General features: G+C 44.9%; 1 pseudogene; it reads right to left on the bottom strand.

Moving 5' to 3' along the window:
* Positions 1-428: 428 nt before the first annotated feature.
* LOC123503728 overlaps positions 429-25975 on the bottom strand; it is a 96175-nt pseudogene continuing 70628 nt past the window's right edge.

Genomic DNA, 25975 nt, shown 5'->3' with positions numbered 1-25975 from the left:
AATGCATTATCGTAAGCGGTATGTAAGTCATCGTATCCTATTGTTGCTAGGGTAATAAAAGCAGTACTTGGCAACTAGGTAGTGTTACCCTCGCCCGCCTCGGGCAGCCCGGGAAAACACAGAGAGAGAGGACCAGCGTCCAGCTACTATATAGCTAGCCAGTCCTGCGTTCCGTTGTACTTCCCCTCACCTGACTGGTCCCTGCAGAATACACCTACGTACCTTACCCCAACGAGTCTCCTTACCCTGCAGTAGTGCTGAAGATACTAGTAAGAGTCACCACACAGCACACAACACACATCACCGTCCATAGCACAGTCACCACACCAGCACACAATACACCACCATCACTGCACAGTCATCCCTGGTTCCCTTCACAGCCACCGCGCGACCGTGACAAGAGGGTAATAACAGCACGGTGATCAAGGTCATGATTTATTATGGTACAGAATGAACGTGACAAAACGGTCGGGCAAGGCGGCAGAGAGGCACGCGGCAAGCTACCAATAGAAAGCTTGTACCGCCGTGCTCCGGGAGGAGGAGGAGGAAGAGGAAGAGGAGGACCACTTTGCTGCTCCAGATAATGTGATTCGTAACTTTCAGTGTTTCGTTTAATGTGATTTTATATTTTTGTGGTAATTGAAAGTTTACACAAACGAACGAATGTCAAGTGGAAAAAAAATGCAGGAGTGTTATCATCATCATTATTATTATTATTATTATTATTATTATTATTATTATTATTATTATTATTATTATTATTATTTCAACTGCTTCATTTACCTAGCTCGAAAAATATCTATGTGTCGGATTAAAACCAGGTCGCCGAGGGTTATTTTTACATGATCAATAGAGTGTGAGGCCGCGTGGGATACTGCGTCCATGTGTCCGTGTGTCCGTGTGATCGGAGACACAGCTAGGGGAAGCGAGTCACTCACTATCCACACACGCCAGGGAGGCCTTAATGAAGCACAAACATCACACGCCGAGCACAAACCAAACACTTGATATACCATAGTGAGACTCTCCTGCGTGTGTGTGTGTGTGTGTGTGTGTGTGTGTGTGTGTGTGTGTGTGTTTATGTTGGCAGAAATGTTAGTAAGTTGAGCAGCTAGTGAGTGGAGTGGTTTGGTGCAGGATAGATGGAGGGAGGGAGCGAGGTAGGGTGGGTGGGAGGGAGGCTGAGGCTGTGATCTCTGGGGAAGGTTTTCATGGGTGGCGTAACGCTACTGAGCTTGGCTTGTCTGGGCTGAGCTTACTGCTTACTGCGAGAGGTGGATCTGTGTGTGTGTGTGTGTGTGTGTGTGTGTGTGTGTGTGTATGACAAAGATACATGTGTGATGTCAGTGTCATCATGTCAGCCACGGTGCTTCTACATAAATTTCCCCTGTATCAAGTGAACATGTTTTTTCCTTCATTTCGTCCCTCTCCGTCCCCAAAGCCAGCCCAGCCACGCCCGGGTGTAGCCTCCCCTCCCTGGATAGCTGACACCCGCCGCCACTCTGCCCACGAGTCTCCCTCAGAGTCACAGCCACACAAGCAGGCGTGACAATTTTACTTTAAATATAATTGGTCCACTAGATCCTTCCTCAGAGGTGCGGTGGCTGGGAGGAAGGTCCACCTGCGTGCACCCGTCGGGAAGCACAGGTGAGGGAAGAGCGTGGCTGACTCAGAGGAGGAGGCACCAGTGAGTTAGTCCCATGCTGAGGATGCTGAGGATTACATATTGAGCCCAGCGTGACGAGTCGTGGCTCGCCCTGACCCTCAGGGCTGCCCCCTCACCTGCTGGCTATGTTTCAGTCAGGACAATTATATGTGTATGTGATTCGGGTGTCCAGAATCTTGGAAAAGGAAACACCAGTATGTCTTATATCGATAACAGAACAAAGTCAACTCTTGGTATATAGGTATATTTATAAACTCTTTGCTTGATATAACAATGAGTAGTGTTTCACCGGTCTGAAAGGTTATGTATTAAAAGTCTGCATAAACGACCTTCTACTTCTATGGGATCACGATACGACTTGCAACCTACCGTGTGGTCCTCGGGGCGCGGGGACCGGGCGGGGCGGGGAGGGCGCGGCGGCCACATGCATCTCCGCTCACCACCACCTTTCATTAGGCTGATGTGCCGCGGTGGCGGGGCGCCGTCCCCCCTCGACCCCCCGGCAGCAGCCCCTCGCCCCGAGTGTGTTTCTACTCACAAACATCAACATACCGGAAGTGCGACCTACGTGGCTACTACGGAATTAACGAGACGAATGGGATGAAACCAACGAGTTCCTGCTTGAGGATGTGTTTTCCGAAGGTTAGTTAGTCTTTGTCATCATTACCGCGAGTATTAAAATAACCTCGTAGAAACACTACCAAAGGCATGGAGTTCCTGCTGACGTCACACCTGCCGCGTGCTGGCGTGGACACGTGTTGCCTTGTTTACTGCCCACGGGCGGCTCGCTGTGAGGCAAAGCGGCGCCGGGCCAGGCTGACGGTGGAGTGAAAATCGTTGAAGCGGAACACTTCGTTGCAACAAACCAAAGGCCAGATTGGTGTAGCCCTGATGGCGTGGGTGTGGTAAACAAGAGGTGCGTCCTCGCCAGCCACGGGTGTAGTTCATGCACATATAAACACTCCTCGCGCTGGACGGTGAGAGGCGGACACGGCGCCGAGCTCGTGAACGGGCGAGATCAACCATTGAGTAAGTGACTTGTAGTTTATCCTTCGTATAAACATACCTCACTTAAACACACATTGGAATATAGGTCCTCATTTGCACATTTCACCTAAAATACTTAGCGCTGAACTAAAGGTATCGCAGAAAATGCAAAGTTTATTATTTGGTCATAAGTGAGAAGCCTTCTCGGCGTGTCCGTGTAGATCGTGGAGCGCCGCCCCCCCTTGCCCGCCGTGCTGCCCCTGTGTGTGTGTGTGTGTGTGTGTGTGTGTGTGTGTGTGTGTGTGTGTGTGTGTGTGTGTGTGTGTGTGTGTGTGTGTGTGTGTGTGTGTGTGTGTGTGTGTGTGTGTGTGTATACGTGAGGGGTTGGCAGGGCAGGTGTGGGGGAAGGTTCGTGGAAGTGCGGGCGGTGAGTCTTTGAGGTGAAATTTAGATGATAAGCTGTCTGATCTTCTTAACGAATGAACCGATTATTTCAGTAAGCCAGCGAAAAGAACCATCAGGAAGTAACTCTGTGTCAGTTGAGACTCACTCGCCCTTCAATATAGACAAAAATATTTCTCAGCTGCCTTCGTGCTTTCAGGAAATCTTCGTTGTGGAAAGTTATTTATGTGTAAGATAATATTACTTTATAACGGAGTATTGAAGAACATTCAATAGCTTTCAAATGGGTGGGAAAGTGCTGCATCATAGATCTTATATCATATTTTGCTTCCGAGCCACTGAGACGCGCATCACCTCTGGAGCCAAGGAGGACGCCGCGCCCTCAGCAGCCAAACGGTGTCTTCCTTATTCCTGGCCTGTCTACGCAACAATTTCATCATATAAATACGATTATGATGTGCATATATCAAAAGTAACATATATTTCCCTCGCGGCGCAGCTCCAGGTGTTGCTCACGTACGTTTAGGCTTTGTAACCTCAGCACAGCGAACACCGGATCGTTGATGTGTATACACGTGTAGTGAAGACTGAACTGGCGAGGCTCATTACGCTATGGTACAAATAGGGGCACATTAGACAGGCATATTCAATGGCAATAAAATCATAATAAACAACTGGCGTCAACAATCAAGAGACGTGCAAGTAACCTTAAGAAAAGAAAGAAAAAACACCAAAATCTCGCGTTTCCTGTTGTCCGTTTCTTCTCTGTCGCTTTCTCTCCCTCTCGCTGCCAATATAGCACTTACAGACGCGTTCATGAACCTTTACAATGATTTTAGTTATAATACTGATTGGTAGGAGTTCCAAGATAAACAGCGAAAAAAGTAGCGAAGTCTCTTGCGTTTGTAGTTTCATAGTTCCTGGAATGTGCATGTGTGTATGGAATAAGGTCTGTTACTGACCCAGAGAAAGATACACAAAGAGGGTGAAGACTTCTTGAAGAACGACAGTAAGCAGGAGAGGAGGAAGAGGAACAGGAGGAGGAGAAGCAGGAAGAGAAGGAGGAGGAGGAGAAAGATGGGGAATAAGAGGCAAGAAATGAAGGTGGGAGAGAAGAGGCACAAAGCGAAGAAATAATCAATAGGCAGGGCTTACAAAGGCAGACAGCACGCGGTTGAAAAAACACCACAAAATGGCTCGCAAGGCAAAAAGAAACCCGTGGTGTCACAAGGCCGCCCTCGGGAAGTAAGACAACGCCAAAGAGACAAAGGAAAAGGCAGCGGAAGGGTGTGTGGGCTGTGTACGGCTGCTACTTCTTCTTGCGGTGACGTCTGGCGAGGTTGTTGTGGTTGATCTCCGGGGGCTGGGAGTGGGAGCGGTAGCGATGGGAGGTGGAGGCGGAGGAGCGGTTGAGGGCGTCTCGGTCGGGCGTGTAGGCGCGGCGCATCATTCCACCCCGCATAGGGCGCCCAGGCCGGGACTCTCTGTACACCAACGGGTTGAGCATCTCGCTGGGAAAGAGAGAGAAAAGCTGTGATGTCGATCTAGTGACGCCTGCCAAGAGTCTTCGTCCTTATCTTCCTTCAGTCTCTTTCATCTTCCTCCCACTTCTTCTCAGCTTCCTGTTGTCTGCCACTCTATCAAAATGACCCTCTCGTGCCTCTCAGGGACACACACACACACACACACACACACACACACACACACACACACACACACACACACACACACACACACACACACACACACACACACACACACACACACACACACATATAAGTACACTCTCACTCTCTCTCTCTCTCTCTCTCTCTCTCTCTCTCTCTCTCTCTCTCTCTCTCTCTCTCTCTCTCTCTCTCTCTCTCTCTCTCTCTCTCTCTCTCTCTCTCTCTCTCTCTCTCTCTCTCTCTCTCTCTCTCTCTCTCTCTCTCTCTGTCTCATTATTCCTACTCAGGCAAAGGTCTGGATCCGCCTGTGTTGTTTGTAGCCTCAATATAATGGCCTTACAGCAAACCCTCACAGTGAGCCCCCCTACATCTGACCAGAGTCCACCACACTGCTATTGACCCTGAACCCAGACTAACCTATGTGTTGCACTGGTGATGACTCGTTGCTGACTCTTCCCTTTGGTGACTTGGCGTGACTCAGTGAAACTCCCTCGCTAGCTTGACTGTCTTTTTGTTACTGTTCTAACTTTATTTATGGCTTGTTACTTTGATTTTTATAGTGTAAGTTCCCGGCTGGTTTAATTATTTTTCCACCAATAGTTCTCATCAAGTTAAGTAAGTTAGGTTAGGAAATAGGTTAGGTTGAGTTTGGGTTGGGTTAGGTTAGGTTAGGTTAGGTTAAATTAGGTTTGGTTGGGTTAGGTTACGTTACATTAGGTTAGGTTGGGTTAGGTTAAGTTAAGGTTAGGTTAAGTCAGGATTAGAGAAGCATTCAAGTCACTTACTCATCCTCATCATCATCCTTCTTCTTGCTCTGCTGCTCCTCATCTTCCTCCTCTTGGTATTTTTTCGACTTCCTCCCCCGCCGATCACTGCCGTCCTCTGACTCCCGCCGCGCCTCGTCTGTGGGAAAGGAAATCCAGTCAGTCCTCCTTCAGGAAACACATTAACTTCGAGCCTGACAGACAGTGAAATATCATTCTTACTAACCACCAACCTATTTTACAGTTGATTTGGACACACACTCATCCTTTTTACTGCAATACGAAGCGATTATCAGCACTAGAAGCATTGGATATACGAGAAAAGGAATAGATTTTGCAATTTCTTCACAGTTTCAAGATTGGATGTGGTTGTAGAAGAAGTAAAAATGTCTAAGAGTGATTAGTCACTGAAGAAAGATAGAGTGTTGTGGATGAGATGGTGAGCGTGGGATGGGGCAGACGTCCACGCGTAGGTTCAAATCCCACCTAGTAAGGCCTTGAAACTTTACCATTTGTCGAGTAGTTTAGAGTTACACCAAAGATGCGCTTGGGTGGTGATATGAGCCCTAATATGGGTACCACTATAAATAAAATTGCCTGCGCCACTAATGGGTGGAAACTTAACAGCGCTTCCAATACTCTTCAAGTTACCTACAGGCGCCATAAAAAAAGAAATAGCAGCCAAAGGGTTAAACAAAGCTGTGTGTGTGTGTGTGTGTGTGTGTGTGTGTGTGTGTGTGTGTGTGTGTGTGTGTGTGTGTGTGTAAACAATTATTTCCACCGCTCTGTATGTTAACCGTAAAGATCCCAATATTCAAAGGGGTAAAGGTTGCCTGCAGTAATTAGAGCAACCTCAGATGGGGCGAGGTCGTTGTATCGTTGTTATCTTAGGAACGACTACGGCATTGTTTGAACTGAGCTGGTAATGAGGCTGTCTGCACTGAGCTTGCCTTGATGCCTTGAGCCTTTAAATAGCGTGTGTGTGTGTGTGTGTGTGTGTGTGTGTGTGTGTGTGTGTGCGCGCATAAGTCTGTCGTTGGTAGAGTGAATCATTCCCTCTATTTCGATTCATTATAAAGTTGTCTTGTTCTTTTCTTGCCAGCTCAGTGTGTTGTCCAGCGTTACCAGTCCAGAGTGCGTTCGTCTTGGTTCGATCGTGTTACCAACTGTCTCTGCTTTGTGTTTATCAGGAATTTCCTCGTGTTGATGTATATAAACTTTTCAGGGTATTGCTTGCACCATTTTAGTATACTTTTAGCTTAATGTGTGTGTGTGTGTGTGTGTGTGTGTGTGTGTGTGTGTGTGTGTGTGTGTGTGTGTGTGTGTTAGAGAATGATTTGTGTTTCGTAATTAAGTCAGTCGGATACTCTCTCTCTCTCTCTCTCTCTCTCTCTCTCTCTCTCTCTCTCTCTCTCTCTCTCTCTCTCTCTCTCTCTCTGATCTGCGTGCGTATTCTCCGCCCCAAAAATAATTTCGAGTATAAGGATCGGTCTATTTTTAGTCTGCTGGTCGTTAAGTTTTCATTTCTCATTCAGAAGAATCGTTGGTAATTACCGGTGTGTGTATGTGTGTGTGTGTGTGTGTGTGTGTGTGTGAGAGAGAGAGAGAGAGAGAGAGAGAGAGAGAGAGAGAGAGAGAGAGAGAGAGAGAGAGAGAGAGAGAGAGAGAGAGAGAGAGAGTACAGACAACTCCATTATAAAGATCCATTGATATTAGCCCTTAGAATCCTGGTGATCACATGGAACTTAACAAAATAGTCCACTGAATGTTATAATCGTATGCAGTTGAGGACTTTTGAATTTGAGGGCGGGCATTAGTAGACACAATGGTCTTATGTACACAGCTTACTGATTTTAAAAGAGCAACCATAAAACTTCATAAAAAAATCATTTAATCATAACCTAAACAAGAAGAACAAGAGGACATTGAATAGAGGAACATAAAATTATTACTATATGTATCAAGTTTTTGTATTTTTGTTCTATTTTACCATATTTAATTTGTATCACGTTTTTAGTTACTTCTCTATATAATTCTCCATTACTTTTTCACTCCTCTTCCTCCATCTACCGCTTGCATTTTTACCATCCTCTCATCTTGCATCGGAATTGTGCACAAGTTTCTCTTCATTACTTTATCCAGAAGTGTGTTTTTTTCTCTATCTTCTCTACCTACGAGTGTCTCTTTTCTCCATCTTCTCTTCCTCCATCTATTACTTCTCCACACATGCACTTTTATCATCTCTCACCTTGTATCGGAATTGTGCAAAGGTTTCTCTACATTAATTTACCAGGGAGTGTCTGTTTTCTTCATCCTAACCAATCTTGTCCAGCTCCCAGGCCCCTCCACGTCCCGCCTCGCTGGGAGATTGAAGGGAATTCGTCACGCAGGGAAAGGGAGGTGAGAGGGAGGCGGGAGGAGAGGGATATGAACGTCAATAGCCTTCAGTTATAATCTTCCACAATCTGCCACCACCACCCCCATCACCACCACCACCATAGTGTCTGCTACTCCCACCAGCCAGCCAGTCCATCCAGCCAGACACTATCATCACCATCGCTTATGCCATTCCCTCCCGCAGCCATCAGTGCCAAGGGAAATCCTAGGCACTTTTGTTTTCTTATTTCGTATTCGATTGTACAGGAATTCCCCCACCTGGCACTAACGGGATGGTTGCTGTGTGAAGGTGACTCAAGGTGTGTTGGAAGCGTGTCCTTTGAGCCACTAACGCCTTCCTCTCTCACTATAATTTTCAAGGCCACAAAGACAACTATCCGGGTTTTCAAGAGAGTTCCTCCTTATGATATACCAGAAATCTTGCCACTCTATCACCAGAACCATAATAATACTCTTAAAACCACGACTATCTTCAACTGGAGTCTATGGAAAGCAGTGATGGTGAGGGAACAAAGCATTTCAGAATACTGGCCTGAAACACGAATGCTTTGAAATAGACATTCCTTCTTGACCATTTATTTGTCATTCATTTAACATTTTATCAAAGCGTTTCAGAATGCCGGCGTGAGGTCTGTATTTTGAAACGCTCTACTCTCATCACAGCTATTTTGAAAGACCACGCATGCAGCATTATTTTATCTCGTTTTCTTTCTAAGCACCGTATCTTTTTTTATGCAAGATGGAAGACCGGCCAAGGGCAAAAAAAAAAAAAAAAATAATAATTGAAAAAATATGTCCCACTGAGGCGCCGGTCCACAAACAAGCTGAAAAGAAGATAATTAGGAGATTCCAAAGATGATAAAGAAGTATTTTTGTTATTATTTTCTTTAACTAATCACTATCAATTTCTCTTTCATTCTCCTCTTCTCGATTTCAATCCAAGCATATGAATCAATCTTCTCTAGCTTTCCAGTTTACCTAATTCACTTTCAACCATTCAGTCACGTGATGCCTCCTCCTCACGTCCTCTTCATAAGCCAACTCGCGTGCTGCACTTAGCTCTCTACTTTTCTCCTTTGTCGTAAAGCTCGTCTGGGTTCCAAGTGAAGGGAGGCAAAATTTATTCATGGGTAGGAGCGATAAGCCGAGTGTTGTTAGGCGAGAGGAAGCGATCCAATTAGACTGATGTATAAAGGCTCGGCTGCCCTACTCCCTCTGAGGCCTTTCTCTCTCTCTCTCTCTCTCTCTCTCTCTCTCTCTCTCTCTCTCTCTCTCTCTCTCTCTCTCTCTCTCTCTCTCTTCTTCCTTCCTTCCTTCCTTCCTTCTTCTTCTTCTTTTTTCTTTCTTTCTTTCTTTCTTTCTTTCTTTCTTTCTTTCTTTCTTTCTTTCTTTCTTTCTTTCTTTCTCTCTCTCTCTCTCTCTCTCTCTCTCTCTCTCTCTCTCTCTCTCTCTCTCTCTCTCTCTCTCTCTCTCTCTCTCTCTCTCTCTCTCTCTCTCTCTCTCTCTCTCTCTCTCTCTCTCTCTCTCTCTCTCTCGTTTCTTGTCTCTTATTAGTATCTTTCCGATATTTCCCTTGAGTGAGTTGTGATGAGTTCAAAGATATGCTTTAAAGATTCCGGTCCTTCATGTCCACTGGGAAGACGAGGAAGGAAGAGGAAAAGGACAAGATTAGGAGCAAAACCAGAGTAAAATCAAAGCTCTCCACTCATTTGTTTGTGTGTGTGGGGGTCTTGACGTGCGAGTGCCACCAGTAGTGTTAAATGTCATACTTGGATGTGCATAGTGAAGATTTAGTCCTTTCACAATAATAAAAACAACGAAATCTTAACCTCCTCAGTATTGGGACGAATTTTTACTACGAGTTTTGGGTATGATTAAACGATTTTATTTACATTAGGAAGGGTTTATGGAGGGCAGAAGATTAATGCACATAGCTTTCACTATTTTAATCCCCACATTAAGTATCTGAAGCTGTATAAAATCACCAAATAGTAAGCAGAATGAATATGAAAACACGTCATGGTACTGAAGAGGTTAAGCATCGAGAAGACAGGAAAGAAAGGAGGTTGGTATTGAATTTAGCAATTTTTAGCCAGTTTAATGCTCAGATGCATTTAATTTTGTAGTATAGAAAAGAGAAAATACTATATTCTCTCTCTCTCTCTCTCTCTCTCTCTCTCTCTCTCTCTCTCTCTCTCTCTCTCTCTCTCTCTCTCTCTCTCTCTCTCTCTCTCTCTCTCTCTCTCTCTCTCTCTCTCTCTCTCTCTCTCTCTCTCAACTAATTCAGGTGGAGGGTTGGCCTGGGCATTGTGAGAGCCTGAGATTAGAAAGCATTGTGTGAGGTGCTTGCTCCTCCTCCTCTTTCTCCTCCTCCTCCTCCTCCTCCTCCTCCTCCTCCTCCTCCTCCTCCTCCTCCTCCTCCTCCTCCTCCTCCTCCTCCTCCTACCAGGGTGGAGACAGATGAAGGCAGACACACCGAGAGGAGGGGAGAGGAAGAGGAAGATGGAGGCTGTAATAGAGAAGAAGAATGAGATACAGACAAGATTAAATTGAGGGAAGGCTTGCTTGTGTACCGACGGAGAGGTGACGGTGGGGTGTGAGTGAGGTGAGAGAGAGAGAGAGAGAGAGAGAGAGAGAGAGAGAGAGAGAGAGAGAGAGAGAGACACTTATTCTTCCTCCTTCATGCCTCTTGCTTCTCTTCTTCTTCCTCGTCCTTCTCTTCCTCCTCTTCCTCCTGCTTCATCACTATCATGTATATTCAGTTCCATTACCTGTACAGGGGAGAAGAGGAGGAGGAGGAGGAGGAGGAGGAGGAGGAGGAGGAGGAGGAGGAGGAGGAGGAGGAGGAGGAGGAGGAGGAGGAGGAAGTTACTGGAGTCACAAAGGGCAATCCAGTTTACTCTCTCTCTCTCTCTCTCTCTCTCTCTCTCTCTCTCTCTCTCTCTCTCTCTCTCTCTCTCTCTCTCTCTCTCTCTCTCTCTCTCTCTCTCTCTCTCTCTCTCTCTCTCTCTCTCTCTTCTCTCTCTCTCTCTCTCTCTCTTGCCTTTGCAGTGTGTGGCGTGTTAATCTCAGCACCACACCCAGCCCCTTAACACATGTGCTGCAGGGAAACACTGACTGGCTGCCTCACTCTGCTGGACACACGCTATTAGGAGTAAACACGTTATTATTATCATTGCTATTATTATTATTATTATTATTATTATTATTATTATTATTATTATTATTATTATATTTTTTTATGGAATAGGAGAAGCAGGCCAAGGGCAACAAAAAATAATAAGAAAAGGCCCACTTGATTGCCAGTTCCCTAAAAGATTAAGAGAGTTAGTAAAAAATCTGGGACAAATGTCTTGAAACCTCCTCTTAATCTCCTTCAGTACCATGATGTGTTTCCATATTCATTCTGCTTACTATTTGGTGATTTTATTTAGCTTCAGAAACTTATGTGGGGGATTCAAATAGTGAAGACTCAGGCCATTAATCTTCTGGCCTCCATAGACCCTTCCTTATGTCAATAAAATCGTCTAATCGTACACAAAACTCAAGGTAAAATGTGTCCCAGTACTGAAGCGGTTAAAAGAAGTCAAGTCGTAGGAAGATGGAAATACAGAAGCAGGCAGGGAGTTCCAGAGTTTACCGGAGTTTTGTTCTATATTGTTGTCTTATATGTCTCCCTTTTATACACTTTGAGTCTATTATGCTTCGGAATTGTCTTGTGCTTCATCGCAGTATTAACCCCTTCAACACTGGAACGCATTTTCACCATCAATTTTGGTTATGATTGAACGACTTTATTTAGATTAGGAAGGGTCTATGGAGGTCAGAAGATTAATAGGGAGAGTCTTCACTATTCTAATCCCCACGTAAGTTTCTCAAGCTCTTTAAAATCACAAAATAGAAATCAGAATGAATATGAAAACGCGTCATCGTACTGAAGGGGTTAACAATCTCACTCATTAACTCACACACTAATTGGACAAAACCTCACTGTAGTTTGCTCCACTCCACTGCTGGATAGCGTGTTGATTTTCCCCCGTGTCAGAAGCCGCCTTGTGTGTGTCAGCTGTCTTTCTATAGTCTCCTTGCCATTCACTCCGTCCTATATTCCAGCTTGAGGTAACTGGGCCGAGAGTGCCACAGTGTGAATCTTAAAGAGGTAGTATACTAAAATGGAGGTTCTCGTGCCAAATGAGGATTCAGGGGAGTAGCGGCCGCCAAAGTACAAGGTAAGGGTGGGAGGTGAAGCCAGTATTAACCCTTTGAGTACCATGACGCGTTTTCATATTCATTCTGGTTACTATTTGGTGATTTTATGCAGCTTCAGAAACTTATGTGGGGATTGAAATAGTGATGACTGTGGCCATTAATCTTTTGACCTCCATAGACTCTTCCTAATTTCAATAAAGTAGTTTAAAAGGCTCCAGTTCAAGTGACGCAAGTTTTCAAGGGCGTTTTTATGGTTCTAGTGATAAATGAACAACGTTGCTATGTTATTTATAGGAGAAGAACCCTTAGAAACACGGCTTATCATCTCTGTGTCCTTGGAAAAATTGTGGTGAGAGAGCAGTGCGTTTCAGAACACAGGCTGAAGAAGTAAGCTCTTTTCATAGCGTTCACTTAGCATTAAGACATTGAGACATTTATCCCAGACTTTTGGTTAACTCTATGTGATCATTAAGAGAGCTGGGCCTTTTTTCATCTTTTTTTTTTTTTTACCCTTGGCCAGCTTCCTCTCTTGCATAAAAAAGAAAAAAACTGTTTAGCCGCGTAGATGATGAGACACCACCAGGTAAATAATAGTACACTCTCTCCGCATCCTGCCTTCATCAACGACGACTTGCTAGAAAACAGAGGGAAAGCGAGCGATGCGAACCAAAAATACTGTAAAAAATAAATAAATAAAAAAAAAAAAAAACAGGAATGTCTACTTTTTTTTTTTTTTTACCAAGTGGGCTTTTCACGGGAATTTATGGGGTAAAGGGGATACTTTTTAGGGTACCACCTATCCCAAAACCCACCCGCTAGGAAACCGTTGCCCCGAGTGAGGAAGCCCAACCTACACTCAGACCGTGGACAGGATTCGAACCCGTGCGCTTGGAGACCCCTCGGACCCCAAAGCACGCATGGTTCCACTGTACCACGGCGGACCCTTAACTCCTTAACTCCTTCAGTACCATGACGTGTTTTCATATTCATTCTGCTTACTATTTGAATGATTTTATAGAGCTTCAGAAACTCACGTGGGGGATTTAAATAGTGAAGACTGTGGCCATTAATCTTCTGACCTCCATAGACCCTTCCCAGTGTCAATAAAACGGTCTAATCGTACACAAATCTCCCAGTATTGAAGAGGTTAAAGAAAAATATAACCTAAACTCAATTTCTCCCAGTAACAAGTGACCATGAGACCCTGAGGACCGAGGGAGGAAAAAGTATTGTAACTCTTACCGTACGTTGTCTTGTATTTACGTCACTGGAGGCGAGCCAAGTGATAGATATGGAGGAGGGTGAAAAACGAAACGCTCCCGCCCTTACGTCGCTCCACGGGAAGGAAAAAATGCGAGGAAGAGCGATGGGGCGACAATACGAGGGTGGAAAGTCGTGTGGGGGGCGAGAGAAAATGGTCAGTATTCAGAAACGCTTTGCTCTCTCACCATGGCTATTTTCCAAGTCCACACAGATGATTAACGGGGTTTTCAAGAGTGTTTCTCCAGTTAATTTTGTAGAAAACTTGTCACTCTTCCTCTAGAATCGTAAAAACACCTTAATCTCTTCATTACTGGCACGCTTTTGTACCTTGAGTTTTGGGTGTGATTAGACGATTTTATTCACATTAGAAAAGGTCTATGGAGGTCAGAAGATTAAAAGCTAGAGTCTCCACTATTTTAATCCCCACATAAGTTTCTGAAGCTGTTTAAAATCACCAAATGGTAAGCAGAATGAATATGGAAACGCGTCATGGTACTGAAGGGGTTAAAAAAAAACTCTTGTAAATTTAAGTAAACCGTTTTGAAATAGTGAAGTGTTTGAGAATACGAGTGTTGAGAGAAAGGGGGCGAGGAGAGGTGATACAACAGACCTTCATCCTTATCTTACACTGTGTATCATGAGTCACACTAGGCTTAGGGTCACGTCAGGCTCGGAGGGAAGGCTGAGTGAGACAAAGGTAGTGTAGTAATGTAACTTAATAAGATAAAAATCCCTCTACGAATCAAACCTACCTATTTCTGCCTATCATTCCAATCAAGCCTACCTATTTCCACCTATCATTCCAATCCATGAATTTGTCTTAACTTCTTTTAAGTCCTTCAATACTGGGACGTTTTTGCTATTTTTAGGTACGATTAGACGATTTTATTTACATCAGGAAGCATCTATGGAGGTCAGAAGATTAATGGGCAGTCTTCACCATTTTAATACCCATATAAGTTTCTGAGGCTGTGTAAAATCACCAGATAGTGAGCAGAATGAATATGGAAACGCGTCATGGTACTGAAGAGGTTAATGTTTGCTAATGACTTGACACTACAATTGCTATCTCTCTCTCTCTCTCTCTCTCTCTCTCTCTCTCTCTCTCTCTCTCTCTCTCTCTCTCTCTCTCTCTCTCTCTCTCTCTCTCTCTCTCTCTCTCTAATAAATCCAGCAAGTAAGGGACTGATTATTAGAGAACACTGGACGATACTTTAAAATGCAAACGACACCTAATGATTCTGACTTCATGCATTATCTTCATTGGCGCATTACTTCATTGGCGCCTTCTTCCCGTTCTCTTTCCTTCACTCTGTTGTCTCTCCTGTCACGTGTCGCCGCGGGGGGAGAAGTCGACGCGGTTCAGGGTATTTATTGTTCTGGTTTTAGGGTAAAGACGAAGGTTAAGCGTTCGGCCGCGAGACACCTTCTTTCCACCTCTACGGGGAAGCTCATTTACAGTTAATTTCCCTGCTTCCCTGCCTGCCTGCCTTCCTTCCTTCCCTCCACGACCTCTTCAAATTTCCTGCTCCCCTTCCACATCATTTACCCAGATAGACTTGCTCTCTCGCTCTTCCTCAGTGTGTCTCCCTTCTTTAGAGAGAGAGAGAGAGAGAGAGAGAGAGAGAGAGAGAGAGTATTTGTTCACGTATCCTGTAGAGCAAGACAAATTGAACCCTCATCTCTACTAATTTCTCTCTCTCTCTCTCTCTCTCTCTCTCTCTCTCTCTCTCTCTCTCTCTCTCTCACCACTTCCAGGTACACATGAAGATAGCAAGGCCTTGATATTTAGTGAGATTAACACTCCTTCTACTGACAAGACACATGTTTCCTGGCGCGGGGGCTGCTCAATGCGTCACGTCACGTCACACAGAGCTGCCTTGAGTAATAGCAGCCAATATATTCTCCCTCCCAGTGACGCATTACACGGGACAACACCGCATTCAACATATTTTTCCTAGCAACGTAATAATTGGCGGGCACAATCGGCTATGAATGCTTCGTTTTCTATACTTAGCCACTGATGGATGACTGCAGAAAACAGACGCCACCTGTGAAAATTTGAAAGGGACCTATTGCACGTTCGAGAAAGACAAACCCGCACTGCATAACTGGAATCAAGATACCAGGTAGGATATAATGAACACGATAGACTTAATGTATAAGTGATAGAAGACAGATGAAGACGTGACAACCTACACAGCGATACAAAGAGAAATAGTTTAAAAGAAGACGATGGAAACTGCTTCAATGTATATACGGTGGATGAAATATAAACGAGGTAGCAAATCGGCAATATAAAAGGTATCTAATTCCTTTTAAATACGGTAATAACAAAGGTGTGAAAATAGACAGTGAGTTGTGATACATAGATTTTGACATCCAGGGAAAAAAGAAGAAAGAGAGGAAAATGTAACAAAAGAATCAATTAGTGAGAAAATAGAAAAAAAATAGTCAATTAGCTGCAATAGTTTAACCCCTTCAGTACCATGGCGCGTTTCCATATTCATTCTGGTGATTTTTTACAGCTTCGGAAACTTATGTGGGGATCAAAATAGTGAAGACTGTGGCCATTAATCCTCTGACTTCTGCTATAGTTAATAAAATGGTCTAATCGTCACAAATCTCGGAGTGAAAACGTGTCCCAGTACTGAAAGGATTAACTTGCATGATCAAAATAGAGGAAAAAGAAAGAAAAAAAAAATAAAATAAACAGGTGAATCAGGTCGTGAGAAGGAACAAACCGGACTGTGCCAACTTAAAGGCCAAACTGCTGCTGAAGTGAACGGACTCTCAACTGAACGCACAAGGAACAGAACATAACGTAAACCGAAGTAAACGCACGCCGAACTGAACTGAGTTAAACTGAACCGAACCGAACCTGTTTACACACTTACACACACACACACACACACACACACACACACACACACACACACACACACACACACACACACACACACACACACACACACACACACACACACACACACACACACACACGAGAGAGAGAGAGAGAGAGAGAGAGAGAGAGAGAGAGAGAGAGAGAGAGAGAGAGAGAGAGAGAGAGAGAGCCACACAAACACACACACACACACACACACACACACACACACACACACACACACATACACACTACGGAATTCTTAACGATGCCTTTAATATTATTTCACAAAGTATAAAAAGAGAAGAGTCAACTGTTCTGAAGGCAAGAGAGTCCTCACCAATGCTCTGCTAAAACTAACGAAGCACAGGCATAAATTAGAATCACACTGTACTTTTTCCTAATCTAAACTGACGTCATATCACCGAGACAAGCACGGCCAATCGTAAACTCCACACGAAAGGAGCTCAGGTGTGAAATATACGCGTGTTACATGGCTCATAAACATTCCTTCACGATATCACGATGACATTAGCGCGCGGGCAACAGGTGACGGGAACACGGTGCTCGGCTATCGTGTTACCATCATTCCTGCTACGAGAACAAAGAGCTGACGTGATTTTTACCTGAAAGTTTAATTAGATCACACCAAGAATACGCAGTGCAGGTGTGCTGGTGGTGGTACCCTGCTGGTGGTGTCTTCGTTATCGATACTGCGCTCATGGCTGGAAATGGGAGGGACTGGGAAGGATTGGGAGGGACACTGAGGTACTTGAAGGCGCTGGAAAGAACTGGGAGAGACTGGGATGTACTGAGAGGAAATGGGAAAAAACCGGGACTTAATAAAGAGGAACTGGGAAGAACTGAGAGAGACTGGAAGGGACAACAAGGAACTAGGAAGGACAGGAAGAAACTAGGAAGGACAGGAAGGAACTGGGCAGGACTGGGAGTGACTGGAAAAAAACTGGGAGGAACTAGAGCAAGACTGGGAGACACTAGGAGAAACTGAAAAGACTTGGGAGGAACTGGGAGGGACAAGAAGGAACTAAAGCAGAATTGAGAGTGACTGGAAAGAACTGTGAGGAACTAGAACGGGACTTTGAGGGCCACGGAGGCACTGGGAGGAACTGGGAGGAACTGGGAAGGAATATTAGGGGCTAGGAGGGACACGGAGGTACTGGGAGATACAAGAAGGGGACGGAAAGTGACTAGAAGAAACTGGGAGAGGAACAAAGAGAACCTGTACTGAAAATCGTAGGAAATGGCAAGAGAAGAGCTGAAATTAGAAGGTGTGGAGGAGGAACGGGTAGGAGACTGACATTAGGATTGGAAGGGACTTGATGCATGATGGTAAAGGGGACTGAGAAAGGAATGGAAGCAGCTAACATGTGAATAGGTGGCATGGAAGAAAGGTTAGGGAAAAAACGCTCTTCTCTTTCACATCACCACTACCCTCTGATTGCCTCGCTGGCTGCTAAGACTTCGGGGTCACTGGTGAAAGGGTGAAAGGGGAACCTGCCTAGCTGTGCACCTGAAACATCAACTCGTTAACCCTTTCAATCACTGACGCATCTTTCATCCCGTTAGTAAAATTTCAACGTTAACTCCTTCAGTGCCATGACGCATTTCCATATTCATTCTGGTTACTATTTGGTGATTCTATAAAGCTTCAGAAACTTATGTTGTGATCGAAGTAGCGAAGATTCTGGCTATTAATCTTCTGTCCTCCATAGATCCTTCCTAATATAAGAAAAATTGTCTAATCACACACAAACCTCAGAGAAGAATATGTTCCAGTACTGAAGTGTTTAAAACAAGAGATGCTGAAATATTTTGCCTATCCATTTGACTATCTACCTATTGTACTATTAGTCTGCAAGGCACATTGAGATAGTACTGAATTCTATTAGGCGTAAGAAGAAACCATAGCAGTGAAATAGTTGATAAAGAGTTTCCAGGGAAGGGATCGAACAGTGAAAAGTGAGAGAGAGAGAGAGAGAGAGAGAGAGAGAGAGAGAGAGAGAGAGAGAGAGAGCACCAAATCCTCGCCACTCACTCCTCAATGCCTGCGTGGGACAGTTTGCTGAGCTTCCTACTCATCCCCGCATCCTCCTCCTCCTCCTCCTCCTCCTCCTCCTCCTCCTCCTCCTCCTCCTCCTCCACAGCTGATTATGTGCACGGCCTTCCCGCCCCCTGAGACACTTCAATATTCCCTTGTTCCACCACCATCACCACCACCCACCACCACCATCACCACCACCCACCACCACCACCATCACCTCCACCACCACCACCTTCACCTTCACCTTCACCACCGATTTTCCCATTTTCTTTCTGTTTCTCTTTCACTCTGTCTATTTAAGTCTCTCCTTTTCTTCGTCTTTCTCTATTATTTCATTTATTTAATCTTTTTTTACCTCTGTCTTTACATTCTTTTATTTTTGACTCGTGTTTTTAATTTTTTCTTCCTCTTCCTCTTTCTTTACTTCTCCATCTCTTCCTCCTCCTCTCTTTTACTAGTTTTTCTTCATCTCTCTTTATTAAATCTCTCATCTCCCTCTCCGTTATTTTCTTACATTCTTTTATTTTCAAGTCTTATTTCTCATTTTTCTACCTCTTCCTCTTCTTCTACATCTCCTCTTCTCTTTTATCTGTTTTCCTTCATCTCTCTCTCTTTACTGAATCTATCTCATCTCCTTACATTCTTAAATTTTCAGCTCCTCCTATTTCTCATTTTTCTATCTCTTCCTCTTCTTCTCCATCTCCTCTTCCTCTCTTTTACCTTTTTCCCTTCATCTCTCTCTTTACTAGATCGCTCTCTCCTTACATTCTTTTTATTTTTAACTGCTATTTCTCATTTTCCTATCTCTTCCTCTACTTCTCTCTGTTACCTCTGTTTTCCTTTATCTCTCTCTCTCTCTCTCTCTTACTAAATTTATCTCATCTCCCCTCCCGCTTCCCTTCCATTCCTCACATCTTCCAATCTTGATCCACCTCCTGCTACCCTCATTACCTGTACTGCCCTGTCTCCTGCTCTTCTGTCTCTCCTTCCACTCTCTATGGTCTTCCTCACGTCACTCTTTCATCCCCAAACTTACACCATTTCCTCGTTAACTATCGCCCCATAACGCCTCGTGACAGTAATGAAATGTTAAGCATACGAGGCTACACGTGTTGGGTGTGTGTGTGTGTGTGTGTGTGTGTGTGTGTGTGTGTGTGTGTGTGTGTTTGTGTGTTTGTGTGAGTTTGATGGGTCATTAGCGTCATTCCCCAAATTAGTGTGACCGATGGAGGGGGTTAGTGAGCTCTCTCTCTCTCTCTCTCTCTCTCTCTCTCTCTCTCTCTCTCTCTCTCTCTCTCTCTCTCTCTCTCTCTCTCTCCGCGGCAACAGATACTGAGGTGTTGATGAGAGTGATTAAAGTGGTTATGGTGTACCTGATGAGAGAGAGAGAGAGAGAGAGAGAGAGAGAGAGAGAGAGAGAGAGAGAGAGAGAGAGAGAGAGAGAGAGAGAGAGAGCCTAGGACGAAGGAAAAAAATAGAAACGTGGTAGGAAAAGAAGATGGAGAAGGAAGAGGAGGAAGGAAGATGAGGAAGAAGAGGAGGAGGAATATGAGGAGGTAAAGAAGAGGAATAAGAGAAAGAGGAGACGAATAACACAATAAGACTCCAGAGAAACAAGGAAATACAAAACAAGGAAGAGAGAGAGGAAGAGGAAGAAGGAAGACTTAAAGAGGAAGAGGCGGCATATAACAATGAAGAAGGATGAAGAGGAAGAGGAGGAGGAGGAGGAGGAGGAGGAGGAGGAGGAGAGTGTGTGGTATGGACAGGGGACTAATGAAGGAGGACTGAAGGATACTAGTGAAGCTCCCGACGATGTCCCTGGCAAGATGAGTGTAACGAGGCCCGGCGCTGGCACCAATGAGGCCAATGAACGAACTAACAGCTACTGACGAGGCCGCCCTAATGCAGCGCAGACAACCCCTTCACCGCCTCCTCCGCCACCGCCTCCTACAACGCCCCCGCCGCCACCTCCTCCCGTCTCTAATTCCGCTTTTCTTTTTCTCTTTTTTATCTCCGTTTTCTTCGTCCTCCTCGTTCTTTGGTTTTTGTTATCGCTGTAGTTGTCATCGTTGTTGTTATTCTCCTCCTCCTTCTGCTTCTCTTCCTTTTTTCCTTTTTCTCCTCCTCCTCCTCCTCATCTTCCTATTCTTGTTCCTCCTCCTCCTCCTCCTCCTCTCTATTCTAGCAAGCTCTCCTAACAGTAAGGATGTTTTTCAAGGAGGTTTACATGATTGCAGTTCAGTTCCTTATAATTACTGAACACCAATAAGAATGTAACTCTTCACCTCTATGCCTTATAAAAAAACTCCTTATGAGAGAAGAGTGTTTAACTGCTTTAGTACTGGGACGCTTTTTTACCATGAGTTGTGGGTACGATTAGAAGGTTTTATTGACATTAGGAAGGATCTATAGAGGTTAGAAGATTGATGGTCCACAGTTTTCACTATTTCAATCCTTACATGAGTTTCTAAAGCTGTATAAAATCGCCTAATAGTAAGCAGAATGAATATGGATACACGTCATGGTACTGAAGGTGTTACACGTGCTCCCTTCTCCTCTTCACTAATCTAACAAGCCCTCCTAACACTGGCGATAGTTTTCAAGGAGGTTTACATGATTACAGTGATGGTTCAGTAAGAATTCTTTATAATCACTAAAGAAAACATCAATAAAAGTGCGACTCTCTCATCTCTGTGCTCTATAAAGATACTCACGACGAAGAAAGTGCTAAAGAATGCGAGTTTGAATATGCTGAGGTGGAAGATAGTTTATTTCACTGCTCTGTGGGTAATGTGTGACGACTTTTATTTACAAGAGAGTAAGGGTTAAAATAATAGTCTTTTTGGCAATTTCAAGCCAGTTTAATGCCTTTAGGTGGCTGTAGAACAAGATGAGACGTCGGGGGAGTATTAATTAACCCTTGAGTACCATGACGCGTTTCCATAAATCATTCTGCTTAATATTTGGTGATTTTACACAGCTTCAGAGTAAGGGGATAATATAATAGTCTTTTTACAATTTCAAGCCAGTTTAATGCCTTTAGGTGGCTGTAGAACAAGAACAGACGTCGGGCGAGTATTAATTAACCCCTTCAGTACCATGACGCGTTTCCACATTCATTCTGCTTAATATTTGGTGATTTTACACAGCTTCACAAACTCATGTGGGGGATTAAAATAGTGAAGACTGTGGCCATTAATCTTCTGACCTCCATAAACCTTTTCTAATGTCAATAAAATGGTCTAATCGTATACAAATCTCAAGGTGAAAATATGTCCCATTACTGAAGCGGTTAAGGGAAAATGTGACAAATAGCAGTAAAAACATTATCAAGCGGAAACTGAAGCCGTGAGAACCTGAGTAATTATCATAGTAGGAAAGGGTAAAGAGTGCGAGAACGTGGCCGCTGTGGTACAGTGGAACCAAGCGCACGGATTCGAATCCTGTCCACGGTCCGAGTGTAGGCTGGGCTTCCTCACTCGGGACAATGGTTTCCTAGCGGGTGGGCTTTGAGATAGGAGGTACCCTAAAAAAGTACCTCCTTTAGCCCATAAATTCCCGTGAAAAGCCCACATGGTATAAATAAAAAAAGAAAAAAAACTGGAGCCGATGTATTAGAGTGTGTCCATCCAACTTCCTCCGCCTCCCTTCCCTGCCTTATACGGACGCATTGTAGAACTTCCGGCGGACTTCTGGCACAGGCGTCGATAATTTGTGTGTTGAGTTGGCCCTTGTGTTGGGTGGCGCAGTCAGGTGCAGCGGACACACACACACACACACACACACACACACACACACACACACACACACACACACACACACACACACACACACACATGGTAAAGACAGTTCACAATCTCCGCGACGTCCTTCACTTCTCCAGCGTGCAGACGTGGCAGTGTCCTCCAGCTGGTTCTAAGTACTGACCGTCTGCCGTAAGTAGCTGTAGATTCCAGCCATCCCTGCTCCCCTCCCACCTTTTTTTTCCCCCTTAGCCATTTAAAGTCGTCTCCGCCAGTTTTTTCTTCCCTTTCCCCTCTGCTGATACTTTTCCACAAGGACCTTTTCCGTCTATATGTATGGAGTATGAGTATTATACGCTTCACATACGCTTTACATACGCTTTACTTACGCTTTACTTACGCTTCACTTACGCTTCAGATACGCTTCACGTTTATCGACAAATTTGTATGGTTCCTTTTTAATTTTTACTTTTCGTTATGGACTTTTACATCAGCGGGCATTTTCCTTGTCGTTCTTTTGGTGCCTGAGACCAGTGCCTCCCCTACATGAAGAACACTATGCCTCTCTTATATCCTTTCGCCACTTGACCATAGTGACGAAACTCAGCGGAGATTGAGGAGGAACGGCCATCTCAAAGCATGTAACCTAATCTAGCCAAGGTTAGGTTAGACTTTATTTCCTTAACTCAAAAATATAAACTATGAAGCGTGTAGTAACATAAATTCCCCCACATCACGACTTGGACTAACGTGTATCGTATTCTATTGGTGTATTTAATCTATCGGCTCTATTGGGAGACTGGCAACTGAATGGGCCTTTTTTCTTTACATTTTCGTTGCCCTTGGCCAGTCCTCCCCTCTTACATAAAACAAAAATAGAAAGAAAATATTACTAGTGGTGGCAGCGTGACGTGAGGCGCAGGGAAGAGGGATGGTAGGGATGGCATGCTTTTGTGTAGTAAGGTAACATGCGAGAGTCTGCAGGTGTTAGTGGAATTAAAAGTGCGCCGCGGACCACACCTCAGCCTCGCGTGCGCCTCTCGTTACGTTGCCGCTCGCTGCTGTTTGTGTGTGTGTGTGTGTGTGTTTGGGTGTTCCTTGCAGGGTATGAGTGTGCGTGCGTGGTGTAGTACTCGTGTTAGGGAGTGAATAGTGATTGTCTTACTACTAGAATGGGAAACTTAGTCTGAAATACACCACAAAAAAAATAAATAGAGAAAATAATAGACATTTTGTAGATTTTTTTTTTCACCGTTGTGTGTGTGTGTGTGTGTGTGTGTGTGTGTGTGTGTGTGTGTGTGTGTGTGTGTGTGTGTGTGTGCCTGCTTGTTTGTTTGCTTGCCTGCATCCCCACAGGCTTTATCTCCACGTGCCTCGCCTGCCGAGTGGGCGGTGGGGTTCCTGGTTCGGTGCTGTAAAATTGAGATCGGAAGCTGCTTGTGAGATTCCAGTAGTGTAACGTTTGCTCTCTCTCTCTCTCTCTCTCTCTCTCTCTCTCTCTCTCTCTCTCTCTCTCTCTCTCTCTCTCTCTCTCTCTCTCTCTCTCTCTCTCTCTCTCTCTCTCTCTCTCTCTCTCTGGTGGTGCGGCACGTAACTGAGGAGAGGCAGCGCTCGTCTTGAAACTAATGAGAAATGGTCATCCTGCGAAGTCTTGAAGCCATGCGGTAGGAAAAAAAAAAATAAGAAAACTCATAAGAAAGTAATGATGACACAGAAGAAGCGTTTCCCTGAGTATCCAAACAGCCCTATACAGCCTTCACATGCGTAACCCCTCCAGTACCATGACGCGTTTTCATATTCATTCTGCTTACCCTTCGGTGATTTTATACAGCTTCAAAAACTTATGCGGGGATGGAAATAGTGAAGAGTCTGGCCAATAATCTTCTGACCTCCATAGACTCTTCTTAATATAAAAAAAAAATCGTCTAATCATACCCAAAACTAAAGGTAAAAATGCCGTCCCAGTATCGAAGGGTTAAAAATCCTTGCTCCTTTCATTACCCATTACAAGACCACGCCAACTTTCAGCAATATACTTGAGGAAGCTATAACTCTTCCCCTTGAACACTGTGTTGGGCCGCACCATCATAACGAGACAAATTGTAGCGCCCGGCTGTCAGAAAGGGCAATCAGTATGTAGTGTGGAAGGTACTGGTGGTGCAGGGAGAGGCGGCGGGTGGTGGAGAGCAAGGATAAAAGTGGCAAGGAGTGGGCAGTGGCAAGGAGTGATGTCTGAAGATGAAGGGGCGGCCGAGGAGCGGAAGAAGGGTCAGGGAAGGGAGCAGTGGTTGTTGTGTGATGGATGTGGTGATGGTAGTGGTGGATACATGAGGTAGGAGTGAATAGTGGTGATGGAGGGTGATGGTGCATTGTACCTGGTGATGGTGCTGCTAGAGACATAGGGAAGGTCAGTGGTGATGAAGGAGGAGGAGGAGGAGGAGGAGGAGGAGGAGGAGGAGGAGGAGGAGGAGGAGGAGGAGGAGGAAGAGGAGGAGGAGGAGTAATGGTGAAGGGAATGCAATAATGATGATGATAGAGGAGGTCATTTAAGTAGTGGGAGAATGTGGAGGAGGAGGAGGAGGAGGAGGAGGAGGAGGAGGAGGAGGAGGAGGAGGAGGAGGAGGAGGAGGAGGAGGAGGAGGAGGAGGAGGAGGAGTGTTCTGTAGTGGAGGTGACATAAGCGAAGAAATTAATGGTGGTGGTGGTGGTGTAGGAGTGTGGCTGTAAGTTAGTGGTGAGTGTTACTTGCTCTCTCTCTCTCTCTCTCTCTCTCTCTCTCTCTCTCTCTCTCTCTCTCTCTCTCTCTCTCTCTCTCTCTCTCTCTCTCTCTCTCTCTCTCTCTCTCTCTCTCTCTCTCTCTCTCTCTCTCTCTCTCTCTCTCTCTCCATCCTCACAATCCCTCCAGTTTCACCGTATTTGCCAAACATTTGAGAGCCTCGTTTCCGTCCACCGCTACCGACATTAGGCTCAGCTCACCAAGTTCATAAGTACGACCTGGCGCCTTCGTGCATAATTTTCCTGTTGTCCTCACCTGGTCGGTCTTCCGCTTGGTGTTGTGGTAGCAGAAGGAGGAGGAGGAAGAGGAGGAAGAAGAGGAAAATGGTGCGTTGAGATACGTGAGAGAGGGTGACAAGGAAGGGAAGTGGATGAAAATGGAATATGAAATGGTGAAGGAGAGGTCAGGAAGGATAACCAGGGTGGCGAAGGAAGGAAGGAAGGAATGAAGGAGAGAAGGAGGAAGGGAGGAAGGTTTCTCGTTTCATGTTCTATTTAAATATTCGAGTTGTACGTACCTGGGTTTGTAAGGGACTTTTGGTTCTGATTGGTGTTCATATTTGCTTTATTTTGAAGGCAGGAAAGGTTTCATGTTTGTTATGAGATCGCGGGGCAGGTCTGGGAGCCTCTGTCGTGCTGGTGTTATTGCTGGGCGCTACAACACGTCACTGAAGCGTGGAGGTGTTGGTGCTGCAATAAACATGACACTCTGACCCTCCTCCTCCTCCTCCTATTCCTCCTCTTTGCTGTCCTGTCTCTATCACTGGTAAATGGTCTCAACAAACAGCCCAGTAAGGACCTCAGAGTTTGTTGCTGTTCGTCTTCCTTTGTATTCCTTTGTATTCTTCTTCCTCCTCCTCCTCCTCATATCGTTCACACCACTCTGCAGCTCCGCGCCTTTAACAAACACCATCATTCCTGACCCAGGCCGCCATACCCTCCCCCCTGCATCAGGTCGCACCGCCACCCTCACCTCCTCGCCCTCCAGTGGTCATGGTCATGCGCCACAAACGTCTGGTGTCCACATAAACAAGATTGTACTTCGGTGTTCCCTGATGCAGCTTACATTGTTTGATTTATTTAACGTGTATTCTATTATCATGTATGTAATAATCTGTTTTTCTTCCTTCAAGGGTGACTGTATCGTCTGTCTCAC

This window comes from Portunus trituberculatus, chromosome 14, assembly GCF_017591435.1.
Source record: "Portunus trituberculatus isolate SZX2019 chromosome 14, ASM1759143v1, whole genome shotgun sequence".
Classification (NCBI taxonomy): domain Eukaryota; kingdom Metazoa; phylum Arthropoda; class Malacostraca; order Decapoda; family Portunidae; genus Portunus; species Portunus trituberculatus.
The sequence above is the reverse complement of the archived record's forward strand: the minus strand, read 5'-3'. Positions and strand labels throughout refer to the sequence as shown.